The sequence below is a fragment of the Corvus hawaiiensis genome, chromosome 4 (assembly GCF_020740725.1).
Source record: "Corvus hawaiiensis isolate bCorHaw1 chromosome 4, bCorHaw1.pri.cur, whole genome shotgun sequence".
In the NCBI taxonomy this organism is placed as follows: Eukaryota; Metazoa; Chordata; class Aves; order Passeriformes; family Corvidae; genus Corvus; species Corvus hawaiiensis.
The window spans coordinates 5,698,175-5,713,381 of NC_063216.1; the positions used below are offsets into that span (position 1 = coordinate 5,698,175).

Sequence of the window (15,207 nt, forward strand, 5' to 3'; positions counted from 1 at the left end):
CAAAGGGCCTGTTCTGCAGAGCTGCTTACAAACTGTACTAAAGGATGAAAATTCTTGCAGAGAATCAGACAGTTTTGATTGACCAAGTAAACTTAATTCCCAGTGACAAGAGAAAAATTAATTCAAGCATTTAGAGAGATGAGGTTTGGGGGAGTTTATAGCGTTAGTCTATAATGTGAGTCTTTAATGTCTGAAGGCTTCGAGTCAGTGTTTATAAAGAACCCTCTTCACTTTGCCCCCATTTTGAAGCACTTATTTTCCTCTCTGCTTGCAAAGATCTTAAAAAAATCTCAAGTCTTTGTACTTGAGATTGCTTTTGTTCAGAGTTGTCCAGCGTTTTCTCCCCTTTCATGTTTTTTGCACTGTTTGCTTTGCTGTGTGCACATTGCAGGGTTTAATGTGAAATTCTGGTGGGTGAAATTGTGCATATCTCCTCCTGTCTTTTCCTTTCTTTCTAGTACGTGAAGGAACCAGCAAAAGGGAAAATGCTGTTACTAAACATCTAAATAAATCATAGATTTGTAGTTTCGTAATCAGTTTAGCAGATTTTATTCGAGTTGATATATAATATTGCATGTTTGTAAGCGAAAATGAAGAGAAAGTAAAAGCAAAATTATATTTATCATCAATTTTGTTAATTACAAGAAACTAGTTCACAAATACACAGGAGTACTATCTTCAGCTAATCCTTTGTCTTCTTGTTTGTTTAATAGATTAGATGGATGTACCAAATAGCATGCTGCTGGGGCAACATTAATTTTATTATAGAATAAAAAGTAGAACTATTAGTCTCTGTTTCTGGCATGTTTGTAAGCTATCTGACCTATTTTCTCCTCCTGCCCTCTTCTCGGTGATTACCAAATTCCTGCTCTCGCTATGCCTAATGTAAAACAGTCTTACAACTAAACCAGCTGATAGCCAGCCCTGGAGATATTACCCAGTATCCTGGCACACAGATAAGATATATTGTTTTATATATTTGTCCAACAGGGAGGGACAACTTCATCACTTTAAACAAGGAGATAATCTGTTTACACCAGAGGAATAGGCTCACTTGGTTTTCTTCCCTTCAGTTGTGGAGATAATTTCAGGGGGCAATATTTGCCTCGTTTTTACCAACAAAAATAGCTGGATGGTTTGTCTTAAATTTATTATGTTTTAGGAGAAAACTAAGCTAGGAAACTACACTTCCCAGAATCCTCAGGAAATGTATAATGTCTGATACGGACTTTTTAAATTGAAGCACTGTGGTTTTGCAACTGCTTATCTTGAGGAGTTAGAAGTATCTGTTTTTAAATGATGTTCCTTGCAAAAAATCTCAAACCAACCTCTTAGTATTGTGTTGTCACTGAAGATGAAAACCAGGCCTTTAAGTTCTAAAAATTATTTCATTAACAGTGTAGTCATTTCATGTCTTCAAAAATCATGGCTGATGTAAAAAATATGTTTTGAGTCAAAGATTTTAGACATATGAAAAATCAGGAGTCTTCTTTCCCCTGAACAACTTTGTCTTGCCTTCTGTTCCGGGCAGTTGGTGATGACTTTCAGATTTTGGTTCATTGAAAGATAATACATTATTTAGGATTTTATGTGTGAAAATAAAAACAACCAATCAATATAGCACTTAATATAACACTACTTGAAATTTCTGTTTTGACCTTGACCTGTTATTTTTCAGTGAGGGGCATGTCTGCAGGGAAGGGCATGCTCAGACTAGTCTGGAAGTAACAAACTAAATTAGTGTGTTCCAGCACTGCAGGTGGACAGAGCATCCTGCTAATGTGGCTGTATGGACCAGGATGGATTCCAGCCAGACAGGCCAGAGGGCAAATAAATGTCTCTGTCCACACCTTGAACTGCACAGGCATTTGGATAGCTGAGTTTGGCATGACCCACTACTTGGTCTGAGAGAAAGAAGTAGCCCAGTTAGAAATGCAGCCCCAACTTGTCTGACACCCAGTTCAGTGCCTGTGCTGTTTCCTCATTTCAGTCACCATCAACCCCTATTTCTCTATTTTGTCCAGAGTTCTGAGCCTTTTGTCACACATTAGCAAGACCAGGGTGAAATATTTGTATATTGAGGAATGCAAGCTCTCAAGGATGATTATGCTTTATTATAAGATACAATTCTTACAATGTTTTCTATGTATCTGTGATTTTTCCCATTGAAGTACATTGTAAGCTTCATCTTATTAATAGTCAGTAATGCATATATAGTGGATTTTTAATGGTAATGGAGGAACTGCCATTTGAGAAGCCTCACAATGTGTTGAAATCTAAAAATACGACATTGTCTTCTTCTCCACCATCCCTCTGGTTCATTAGTTCTTTCAAGATGTGCCAAAACAAGTCTTAATCTCTGTCTTCAAGATACTGTATTGTAGTGTATGTTTCAGCCTAGATAAGCTATCTGGGATGCATTTTTGTTACAGTGCAAGGTACTATCATTGTTCATGTACAATAAGAGTGAAAATAGTGATTTTCCATTTGTATTTTTTGAGCTTTGTATATACCCCAGAGGTAGATAAAGAGTTTATGAAGAAAGGTTATATTTAAGAGAAATGGGTATCAGTGCTATGAGATTATACCCATGACAGATGGTTGTAACTAAAGCTTCATCTTGGTGCTGAAAAGCTGAATGAAACAGTATTCAGATTTTGAAGTAATGTTGGCTTCATTTCAATGGGACTTTTGCCTGAGTAAGAACAGACTAAAAACTCACTAATGATTCTAATTTTTTGTGTCAGCTTTGAGTAGATTTTAAAAAATTGAATTTTATTTTTGCCTATTTTGGATTGATAAAATTCCAACAAAAACATGGGGATTTGTTTGTTTGTTTGTTTACAGAAATGTGTGCAACATTATGCCTTTGTTCACTGGGATGACAAGATATAAAACAACATTGTTTTATTCACACTGTAAAGCAAAACATCTTACTGAGAATCAGGAAAGAGTTGGAAAAGTAACTTTTTTTGCTCTTAGTTTCAGAGCTGGTTGTGAACCTCAAAATTTTGTGGGGTTCAGTCAGAATAGTTATGTAAAATTTCAGATGCTAACCTTAAGCAAATCCAAATATCTTGAGGCTGGAAATCTCTACAAGAACATATTTCCCCTTGACTTGTCTAATACAATGAGTTCAGCGAGGCTACACCCTGGGGAGTTTTGGCCCACCACGTAGTGTGTGTGCTTTAAGACCTTACACTAAGCCATGAGGGTATTTTTAATTTCATCTTGAGAAACTAAACTGAGGGACTTCACAAATGAATCCATCAGGAAGACAAGGTTAATTCTGGCCGCTGTTTGTGGGAGTATGGTGCCTTCAAATACCAACACATTTTTTTTTCAGTGGTGGCATTTGGAAGAATAAATGAAGTGTGACTCCCGGCATCTCTTTAGTTGCCCTGAAAATGGAATGTCAAACAGCATATAATCATCTTCCTTGTTTAAAGAAAGAGGAGCAAGTGAGAGACCTAGTTTTCTATTTGTGTCAGTTTTTGGATGTCTTAATATTCTATCTTGTCTAATTTTCCAGAGACTGATAATAGAGTTCCTGTCAAATTAGAGGTTACAGACTCTTTAACCTATGTCACAAAAAAACCCCTACATTCCTTATTATTACCATGAATATAATCCAAATAAAAATTTAGCTTTTAATGCTGTTATGCTGAATGTTGCATTCCAAGCATATAATTTTATTCATTATAAATATTAAAAGTATTCAGCCTGACATTAGATTGCTTGCTCCCCGATCTCTTCAAAAAAAAGGCTGAATTGGATGTGTCGCCACTTGGTCCAGGGAGCAGCAGTTCAGGCTCAGCCCCTGCACTGTCAGGACTGAGCAAGCGTTGCTGCTGCCCTGCCAAGTGCAGTTCTCAGGTTCAATTGATGTGGCAGAGAGGATATTTTCAGATGGACCAGGCTGATGTCGCCATCTTCTAGGAGTGGGAATGAGCCAGGAGGATAAATTAAATGAATTGTACTTGCCCCGCACTGGGGATTTGCTATCAGAGGAGTCTGATGTGGCAACACTGGAATTACAGCTCTGGAATTACATCCTGCTAAGGGGGCTCTTTCCTTTTGCAGAGAGTGGTGCAAAGGCTAAAGTTTCTTTAAAATTAAAAAGCTGCAGCCCTCTTCAGTGTAAGTAGAACTGTGGCAAGTATGACCTACTGTTTGGTCAAGTTTTATTCTCATTTACATGAATTCCAACAAATTCAGACCTGCTTTAAAAGGGCCTTACTTTCAAGTTTATAACAAATGAGTAATGAATAAATTTATCTCATTCTTACATAGTTTTAGTTCAAAATCCAAAATGCTTGGGTACTTCTGTACCCAAGTCTTAGTGCCCAGTGTTCTCGGACATGCAAATCCAAGGCTGGTTTTTTTTTTGTTTTGTTTTGTTTTAAATCAGGTGAGTGTCACATGCTTCAGTTTTGTAATGAGAGTTTTTGCACTGTCCTAATTAATACACTGTGCCTGTCCTGGACCTTTGAAGTAAGTGGGAGTTCTGCCACCAATTTAAATAGGAGAAGGATTTGAGCCAATTTGAACAGAAGTTTTCACTTATCTTAGTGCCTAATCTTCTTTTTAAAGGGATGTGGGAGTATCGGCACCTCCTACGTAACGCTCATCAGCGTGCAGAAGTAAACTAGTCTGGTCACTTATGGAGGCCCATTTAAAACCAGGAGGATTACTCAGGTGAGTGACAAGGCTTGGAGAACAGATTTTAGGGAAGTTAATTCAGAGTGCAAAATGACATTTAACCCATCTGTGTGAATATTACCAGTTGAAGCAGGCCACAAAATCATTTAGAAATCGTAAGATAAAAAAAGCCCCAATCCCCTTCTATATTTTTCTTGCATTGGAGTTGTCAGGGTTCACACTTTCAAGGGTGGGTTTTTTTAAGCATCGCAGCTTGTAGCTCCGTTTCTTTGTTAAATTTGAGCTGATATTCTCCAATAAGCAGAGCAGAACTGTAAGAGAAATGCCTGCTATGAATCTCATGGCGAAATCACAATATTTGACAACACTAGGTCTGTGTAAATATGTATGTTCTTTGCAGTGCTTTGTCCCTGGGGAAGCAGGGTTGTCTAGACCTCCTCTACTGTCTCCCTGAATGGCAATGTATAGCTCCAGAGTGGCTGACCACGTATGGCTGATTTATCAGGAAACTGGCAGACTCTGACTGTTGTCTTAGGAGGGTGTTGCAAAAACTAAGGCAAATTTACTGTGAGGTTTCTGCACCTCACTGGAATACTTCAAGTAAATCTGTAAATTGACGGAGGTAGGAAACTGTTGTTGTCTTCATACTATGTCTCTTTTTCTTCACTGAGTACAGAGGAGCCCATAAATACTGCCTTTCTCTAGTCTGCCCTGTGGTCTTTATAGATTAACCCTGATTTTTCACAAACTGCCAGTGAAATGATGTATTGGAGCTGGTGTCCTACATGGATGTCTCTTCAGTCTCCATACAATATTCACCTGATAAAGCTTCGCAGACAGCAGCATTAACAACTTGGTGTATTGTATTGGAAAGGCCTTTTGTCCTCTATTCCAAAGGATGTTACATCACAGAATTGACAGAGTTTTGTTAATTTTTAATTTAAAGGGAGTCTCCTTCCCTCAGATACTTCTTTTCAGACTCGTAATAAAGTAGCCATGACTGTGGATGCTGCTGTGTAAGGACAAAATGGGGAAAAATCCCATTTTCTCTGGTATATCTATGGCTGCCATTTAAAATAGGTCTGCATTTTCAAACATGAAAATATAGTTTTATTTATGTGTTTTGAAGTAAAATTTAAAAGATTTATTTTATACATTGTTTGAAGTAAGTCCAAGGAGACTTTTCCTAAAGTTTTTGTTGTGCTCTGTTGCATGGAGGCCAGCTGGTTTGCTAGCTTGAGTGACCTTACATTCCTTAAATGTACTCATAAATCAAGCCAAGGCCATGCATTAAAAGCTCAGCTCTGACATAAATTCAAAGGAGGGAAAGTTTAGATACATTGTGGGAGAAGTACAGAGATGGACACCCACGGCCAGATTTTTCAACCCTCACAGTTACCAAACCAGTATTTTACTGAGTCTCTCAGAAGACTTGGAAGTCAACTGGACCCTGTATTACTTGTGGAAAATATAATGGAATAATAAAAATAAACAAAAATAAAATAAATAAATAAATAGGAAAAAAACATGCCTTACAGATCCAATAACTATTTTAAGTAGTGCAAAGAATCTGATTAGACAGTGAGATGATTAGTTAATACTTAATTAATTTAAGGTTTTGTTCCTGTGAATGTCTCTAATAAAGGAAGTTTGGCAACACATTCAATGAGATTGCCACAATGGACCATTTTGGTGTGATTTAGTGAAAAGTAGGTAAAGCATCAGTTTTGCATTAATAGGTTAGCATGTCATTATATTTTTGGAAAGTACTGGTGTTTCTGGGTCACACAAGGATTTTGGTCTCTGCAAATATTTTGTTCTGAGTTCCCAAGAAACGATGAGAAAAACTGGTTTGATTTTAGAAGCAAGAAAGACAACAATGATTAGAAACATGAAAGTAAAAGACTTTTTAAAATTCCTCTGCTTTTTAAGGCTTCTTAGGTCCCTAGGAGATTAATAGTGGTTAATTTAATACCTACTTTAAATATGATAATTTATTCTTATTTACAAAAATAACTTGATCCAAAAATCGAAACAAACTAAAAAATAGTGTTTCCAGGACTTAAAGGCACAGTACCACTGACTGCTTATCACTGAGTTTGCTGGGTGATCCCTGTTAACACAGAGCCACTCATTTTCTGCACAGTGCTCCCACCACAAGCATCTCCAAAACGTTACTGTTCCCTGTATCTACCTTTAAGGTACAATGTATTAGAACAATATTTGTCTAGGGCATTAGAACATTTTTAAGGTATTAAGACGCTATTTAACCGTAAACTTATTATATGAATGCTAATCCACAGGGACTGACTACAAGGTAATAACAGCAAAGTATCTCTAAAATCTGGTTGTAATAACCTCAGGTCAATTCTGATTTACCTTATGCTGAAACAGTATATATGAGGACCTTAGTTGAATATCAGTAGCAGGAGTCCACAAGAATATTCTGCAAAAGGATAAAAATTAATACCTCTCAAAGCTGAAATACTTCTACTTCACTTTATTGAAGCATTTTTAATGGCAAGGCCAAATGAAATGTTAAAATTTGAGAATATTTCAGTGGGATTTGACTGACAAAATTGAAGCACTTGGAGTTCAAAATAAAACAATGTGTTTTAAACCCTCTGATTAAAGAGATGAAGTATATGGAAATGCTGTTCACAAACAGGGGTTATTCCGAAAGACTAACTTAAGGCTGGCTTTCATCTGTTCCTCTCTCAGTGGGGAAGGATGTGGGTGGACGGTGGTTCAGAGACAGTGTTTAGCTTAGGTGCTCTGAATTATTCTGTGAATAAGCTTTTATCTCTTTAGTAGTTATGAATAACCAAAGAAGATTAGCTTCCTGGTGCTTGAAGTAACCTTTTTGAATATACTCCTCATTATTGTCGATTCCTGACTGATTTCTCCACAAGAATAGAAGTCGACACCTCATGCAATTAAAAGCACAGTAACAACAAAATGGAAGCCTTGCTATTTAAAATATTGGTTGGCCTGTATCAAGGAGTTGTCCTTTTTCTGTACTTACTAAATACTCTCAACACTCTCATTATCAAATGTCTTTTATACAGTCACTCTCCAAGTAATTGTTTCATATACGAAATAGGGGATATCTAACCATACTCTTAACAGTTGTATTTGTTATCTGTTCCTTCAACAGATGGGAAAAACCCTGCAGCAGGGTTTGTATCCATAGGTAAAATGTCCTTTCAGAAAGATAATAAGTTGGAAGATAAAACATACCACCATAAGAAGAAGACAAATTATTAACACTAATATTTAAATGCATTATTGTTTAGAAACTTAATTTTACAGTACAGATAATAAGCCAAATAATTCTTCAACACAGCATCTGACTGCATCCCAAAGGATTTTAAACCTTCACAGTGCAGGGGGGAAACTAGTTTATAAACAGATGTTTCTTTCTGCCTTTGCACATGAATTATTTGCACTTCACCTTGTGCCATTGCAGCTGCTTGTGAATCCCTGTAAGCTGCAGCCAGGAGCAATTTTCATAGAGTGGCTTCACCACCAAAACCCTACATGGTGTAAAACCTTCATGTATCTTGAAGACTAAAAGAAGAAAACAACCATGATATGGATAAGGAGATGGAGGGAATGCATAAAGAAAAAATATAGTAGTCAGCATGGGTTACTAGCATTTTGGTCTTAGCATTTTGGTTGGGACCAATCCTGCGGTTTTGAAGAAAATCTCCCTGGTGTTTTTTACTTAGCATGTGTCAGCTTGGTTTGAAGAATGGTTTTGGTTTGTGTTGAACTAGATACCTCTGGAGGAAAACAAAGCAGAATTTACTGTGCTGAAACACACCACAGGTACTCTGAGCACTGAGAGAAATACAAGGATCTAAACCAGTGGCTGGTCCCTTGGAACATAAATGAACTACACACAAGATTCAGTACAGCACACAGGGCTGAATCTAGTCAATAGTAAACCTGAGCCCAGATAATATAGATGGAGGTGCCCTGGTATCAACTGCAATCACCTTGTGCTCTGCCTCTGTTGCACCAAATTGTTCTCTAATGTAGATACATTTATAATAGGCAGGTATCTTAATACACCAGCTGCCCAGCAGTCAAGATAGCCTTTGTAGACATCGAGGCAAGTAAGGAGCCTTGACAGAAGATTTGCAGAAAGACGGTGGGGGAGCCTTAGTTAATATAATTTGGTTAATTCATCTTGATAGCATGCTCGAGAGGAAAATGCTATCACCCCATTATTCAGGGAAGGAACTGGTTTAAGAGGTGGTACAGCTTAGCCAATTTGATACAAGGAGCCTGGAATTAGAGCTAGAAGTTCTGAGTGCCCATCTCTCCACTTATTCCTCATTTTCCAACTACCTTTCCTAAATGCTGCACGTAGACATTCTCTGTTTTTTTTGCAACTGAGTTCTTAAATGGATTTTAAAGTAACTGTAAAAAGATTAGCCATGACCATGTAAGACATCACTTCTCTTACTTCTTTTAGCTGCTTACTTCAGGTTTTGTTTCTGCTTCTGCCCCAGTTTTTCACACCTTGTTTAGACTTGTGTTTACTGTAACTGTTTCAAGTTTCCTACCTCCTTAAGACCACAAAGCACTTCAAGAAAGGATTTCCATGTATTATATTTTGTTCTGAAAGCCTTATCTCATACAGACATATTTGCCATTTTCTTTTTTTTTCCCATATATATAAAAAATATGTTTCAAACCCATTATATATGCAGCATTCTGCTCCCATAGCTTGGGTTAAGATCTCTTTCAGAAACTGCAGACAATAAAGCATTTTCCATAAGAAAAGTTAACAATGTGATAAACACTGATGCAGTGTTTCCCCACACTTAATTGTTTTTTTTTCATTGTTTATCATAATTTTGTCAACTTTCCATATCATTCCCCACAATGCTTTGTGTTAGATTTTCTTTGAAAATTCCTTTCCTCTGAACTTACCATGAACTTGTTTCTAAAACATGGTCATAAAATGCCACCAACAAAACAAAATCTGCTATTCACTAATAAAAAACACCCTGTCTCCCTCTCATCCCTCACAAAAGAAACTACAGAAAAGAAGTCAAGCACAAGACAGAATTTATATAGAAAAATAATTTTACATTGCAAGTATGAAGCAGAACATGAAGGCTGAGTAGAAAACTGAGAGAGTCAGTTGTGAGGCTGTTGTTTAAACCATGTGCAGAGTTTGTGCTTCATTCCATTTGTTCTCACTGTACTGATGGCTATTTAGCTGGGAATGTCAGAAGTGTTGGGATTAGACTTGGTGTGATTGAGGGGGAGGCGGAGGATTGTGTTTGTTGAGATGCTCTGTGGGAGGGGAAGGATTATGCATGTGCCTTATGTAATGAGGAAGAGTCTGGAGAACTTGCCTGTCTATGAGGAGGAGGTGGGAGGATTAGCTTTTGATGTAAAGTCAAGGGAACAGCCCTGCTCCTGATCCCCTGAGAAGGAAATCAGAAATGCTTTACTTTTCTGTACATCCTGTTTTGTGTATGAGAGGTGGGATTTTTTTGTTTGGATTTTTTTTTCAGGCTGGAAAACAGCTGGATTAGGGGGAGGCAGAAGTGGGAGGCGAAGATGGAGAGGGGCACTGAGGGAATGAGCAGTGGGGATTCAGGAAGGATGGGTCATATGGGTGACCTTCTTTTCATGATCTCGGGCTGCTGTCTGTGACTTCATCTTGTTGGAACAAGGCATGCGACACAGTTTGGGCCCAGGCTAAACAGCCTTTACCCCATAAGGGCCCAGAGGCAGTTCAGGTGTCACTGCACACTGAAAATGTGTCCTTCAGCATCCTTCAGGAAATCTGTCCCTGTGGGGTTTTGGGTTTCTGCTAGTTGGGGAGTCCCTTGAGCAAGCCTCAAGTTCCCTGTGTGGTGGCAGTGAATGTCCTTCCCTCTGTTGATGGCCACTTACTTTTCTTGTCCTGGGAAATACAATCTCAAGGAAACAAAGAAAGAGTAATGGGAATCATCATGGGGAAACTGGATAGGTTTTTTTGTTTCTAACTCTGCCCCTGCTTCACCAACCAACACTAAGTCTGTTGTTTGGCATTCCAAGTAAGGGCTGGAGCACATCCATCCCAGCAGACGAGTTATGAATTAAGACTCCACAGTCAGTGAGGATTCTGGCTTTGAAAACTTCATGGAGGAGCTACTTTTTCAAAGTGAGTGATCACAGTTTAAAAAATTTTCAGAGGCAGTTTCAGCAGGCTGAGAACATCCACACAGAATCACAGAGAACATCCACCCAGCTCAGCTGACACATGGTAATCCCATTCCTCTGTGGTGCGTGTCACCATCACGTCTGCAAATGTTTCACAGGTGCATTTATCTGAACGTATTAACACTCATTCTCCATAATGTTGTGTTTGTGCTTCATACTGCTGGGTGAAGAAGGCAAAGGCAGTCCAAAGGAATACTCCCAATTGAAACAATAAATCCAAGCATGGATGCTTTTATATTCTCTTTATTTTTGCCAAATGCCACTTAGACTATAATAGCACTTAGTAATGGAATTCAGCACTTTCATGGTGCTTTTTACTCACCAAAAATACTATATCAAAGAGGTAAGTTACTATTATTCCTATTTTGTGGGTGGAGAAATTACAGCAGAAGTGGTTAGGATCACCCACCCAAATTTTCCCAAGTTGGAAAAATACATGTCTCTGTCCTCTGGATCCATTATACTATTCATTGAATCCTGATAGTGTTTTCATAAGCATGAAATTTTGAAGAGTTCTGAGGAAAGGACTAAGTCCAGGATTTACTTGTTGGTTGGGGGATCAGAGCTGGATATAAAGATCCCTTGGAGTCAATGCAAACTTGTAGATTCATGGAGCATATGCAGTGTGGTTGAACATTTTCTCCCTTTCTCATGGTTTTGTCATGAATAGGAGAAAAGGGATCTCAGGTTTGGCTCAGGTTAGGCTCATTCCTGCTGCGTCACTTTGTCTAGATTATTTAGAGAATCTCCACAAGACTCTGTCTTGGTGTTTGTGGAAGCCAAACAAAGGCCTAAGAGACAGGTACCTTGTGAAAAAAAAATGTTTTCAGTCCTCTCAAGTCCCTGGTTTTTGTGTTTGGACCCAGATTTGGAATTTGTTTTCTGTATAGAGCCAGCAATACTTATGACATATGGTTGAGAAGTTGTGGAATATACCTATTTAGAGTGTTGGAGAATTTACCCCATTGATTTTGGGAAGCAGGAGTATTTCCTTTAAAGAAGTGAAATTATTAATGGAGAACTATCAAAAATAAATTAGACTTTATTGCATCATTTTTGTAGTTCAGAGAAGGTGTCATAAGTAGTTCAGGTCCAGGGTGAGGTCAGTGATGGAACAAAGAGATGACAAAGCCCACCATACACCTTTTAATGCCTGTGGATTTACAGTAGTTTCTCTTTTCTTGTGCTGCTGGTTTGGTTTTTTTCATCATGATAATTTCTCTTTCTTCACCCACTATTGAAAAAAAAAGATTAAAAAAAATTACAAAAGGTTTCAATATACAGTAGTTAATTACTATATTACAGCTCTAATTAAATTCTTGGAGACTCTGCACAGTATGATGTCCATGCCAAGAGGGACATAACCCGTTCTTAAGTGAATACATGTTCTTGTCAAGTTAACTTATCTGCATTTTACTCACATGAAATATTCCTCATCTCTTGCTTCTTGACACACGTGACTGATAAATGTTTTAAAGGCACATTTAACATTGATATTTTTGTCATATGAAATGACAATGGCTTCAATAATTCCCAGATTTTATTTTATAGAAAGTGACACGTTGTGTGATGCCAAACTCCCCAGATCATAATGTAAGCCATGCACTAGTAAGAATATATATATATTGCATCAAAACTTGTTCTTTGTGTGATTCAAACCTAAATGTTTCAGCCACATGTGAGTAGTTAAAGAGTGTGAATATTACAACACGTTGTACAAATACCATGGATATTCAGAATCGTCAGAGCTCAGGTTTTCCTATCAGCTCTTCAGTTTGATTTGAGACATTTAATGATGAGGGATTTTGTACTTTTTGTAATCAAATCATCTGAGAAGGAAGATACAGAAAGATAGATTTTTATCAAGTCATTTGCAGATTTAAATGAAGTGTGATGTAGGATTTTATTAATTCTTCTACATTTTTTTATCACATACCTGTCAGGGTCATAGGTAAATTTTTACTGCTCAGATTTTTAGATAAACATTTAAGTTCTTGTATGTGTGGACAAGTCTGTCTCAAATAGCTTTACTCTTGAGAGAACTTCGGTAGTCACAAAGCAGTAGTTTCGTTTTCACATGGAAATAGATGGGAACAGTCTGCTTGACCTTAGGGTTCCATTAGATCAGATGTCTCCAGAAATTATATGTTTGTGTGTAGATTAATAGCAGTGAAATTCAGCTGAATGAGCTTTGTGCTGGTATCATTATTCCTTTGATATTAAGCTTTTACATCATACTATGTCAACACTTTGACTTTGGCCCTGATTCAGCAGAGTATTTAAACACCTGGCTAACTTTAAGGACTTCAGTAAGCACTCACTCAAATGTTTATAGGGGCTGTGACATAAATGGGCCCCTATAAACAGGCTGAATAGGGGCCCGTTTATGTCACAGCTAAATACTAATGCAATATTTAACAAGTATGTTATGTTGGCAGCAAGCAGATGGACTCATGTATGGTAGCTACATCTATATCATCATATGCATCTTCATCTGGACACACAGAGCAGAGCAGCTAAATACTGGTGGTGGCCATGATAAGTGGAAAGAAACAGATCATGCAGTTAGAACAGTGTATCCCAGGCTTGGTTAAAAGTGTAGTCATGTGCTGTGATGCTTCTGTTTGACTTTTTACATGAATTTTAAGTAAGCCTTGGACTTAAATCGCTGTTCAAAGCTCCCAGAAGTTTGTTTTTCAGTTTATGATGGTACTTACCAAAGCATCAACAAAAAAATGTGTACAATGGTTTGAGGGTTTATTCATTCATTTTACTAAGTCTGTCTGTCTTTTCCTTTATTCTTAGCTGTGCATATTTTGCTTTATTTCATATATTCCTAAATGGGTCAGTTTGAGAGACAATTTCTGTCTCTGAAGGTAATATTGATGAGGATGTCAATGTATAAAATATATTGCTTCCAAGCTGATGACATTAGGCCAAGTTCCTTATTACTCCTTTCCTTACTACTGCGAGTAAAGTGGCAATTCTGTCATGAGCAAGTGAAGCAGAGTTTGGCCTTTTCTGTGTGTGCAGTGATAATGCAGTGAAATGTCCTTGAAGGTGAGGAAAAGCTATCACAGACATCTCTCAGGAGCCTGTGAGAATTCAGTTAAGGACATGGGACTTGAGTCAATAGCTTTAAATGGACAAACATTTTAAAGAATTGAGTGTGGGGGCTTTGGGGGGGATTTTGTCTTTTTCTTATCTCAGGAGAATTTTTGAAAAATTAATTGCTCTCTTTTGCTGGTCAGCTTTACTTCTCGGTTTTCATTGAATGTAAGCCTAAATAATTTCTGTTTCTGTTGGGTTAAGCTGAAAAATAGTTAAGTCAAGGGGGTTATACTGATTTAAATGCTGCTGTGTTTATTTGTGAAAGTTAAAAGTATTGGCCCATTGTACTTTTCAGTAACCTCTAAAAATCCCCCCTGTTCTTGCCTTTTTCTGAATCAGAATGAAAAGAAAGCTTTCAGGAATCTTCACTTAAAAAAACCCCAAAAAGCTCATCCTCCCAGAAGTCAAATCTAACCTTGAGAGAAAGACACCACTTTGGAGCAGTGCATAGCCCAGGGGTTAACATTCTCCCACAAGACATGTGGAATTGTGGTCTCTCATCTGAAGCAGGGGTTTGAACTCACAGCTTGGGTGAACATCCATCCTGGCCTGTGGCGTGTTTTGGGTTTTGGGTGTTTTTCTGGGCTTTTTTTCAACTCAGTTATTCTGGGCTTGAGAATTTGCTATTGAAACTAGCAAGTTTCCATTAATTTTTCTTTTTCAATTAAAATGCATTTAATTGAAAAATTCAGAGTAAGTAGTATTGTTACCTAAATTTTGGTTACTGTACCCAGTACACCACTGAGATGGGAGATAGAAGATTTGCAGCAACAGAACGAGTAAATTGTTTTAGCCTGTGAGCAACAGACTCTTACCACCCCTTGGGAATCCCTTGAGCTCCAGGAGAAGGGGAAGGGAGCTGCACTAAGAAACTGCCTTTTGGGGCTGTCATCTGCAAATTGAATTCTTGCTGTAGGGATGAAAGCAGCACTACAAACATATGTAACTGGTGACCTTTGATTTTGTTATTTCTTACTATACTACCATTGGTCTTTTTTGTACTGATTTTAGCAGAAGAAAGTACTTGCAATTCAAATGACCTGTAACTTCACTGCAAATGTGGTATTATTTCCTTGTCATGAATAGTTTTTTCCTTCCTTAAAATGAAAGTTATTTGCCCTGGTGGAATGAAATGCCACTTTCAGAACTGGAGATCTGCAGTCTGCATTTTGTTGTACCAGAGCATAAAAAGATCAATTCTCT

General features: G+C 37.7%; 1 protein-coding gene across 9 annotated transcripts in view; it reads left to right on the forward strand.

The window, feature by feature from the left end:
- SOX5 (SRY-box transcription factor 5) overlaps positions 1-15,207 on the forward strand; it is a 609,605-nt gene that overhangs the window by 66,113 nt on the left and 528,285 nt on the right. The window contains exon 1 of one of the 9 annotated variants that reach the window (XM_048300778.1): positions 4,609-4,698. The exons of the other annotated variants lie outside the window; for them this stretch is intronic. The gene's annotated coding sequence lies outside the window, so the exon portion shown is untranslated. Of the gene's footprint in view, positions 1-4,608; positions 4,699-15,207 lie in introns of those variants that run through there. 9 annotated transcript variants of the gene reach the window in all.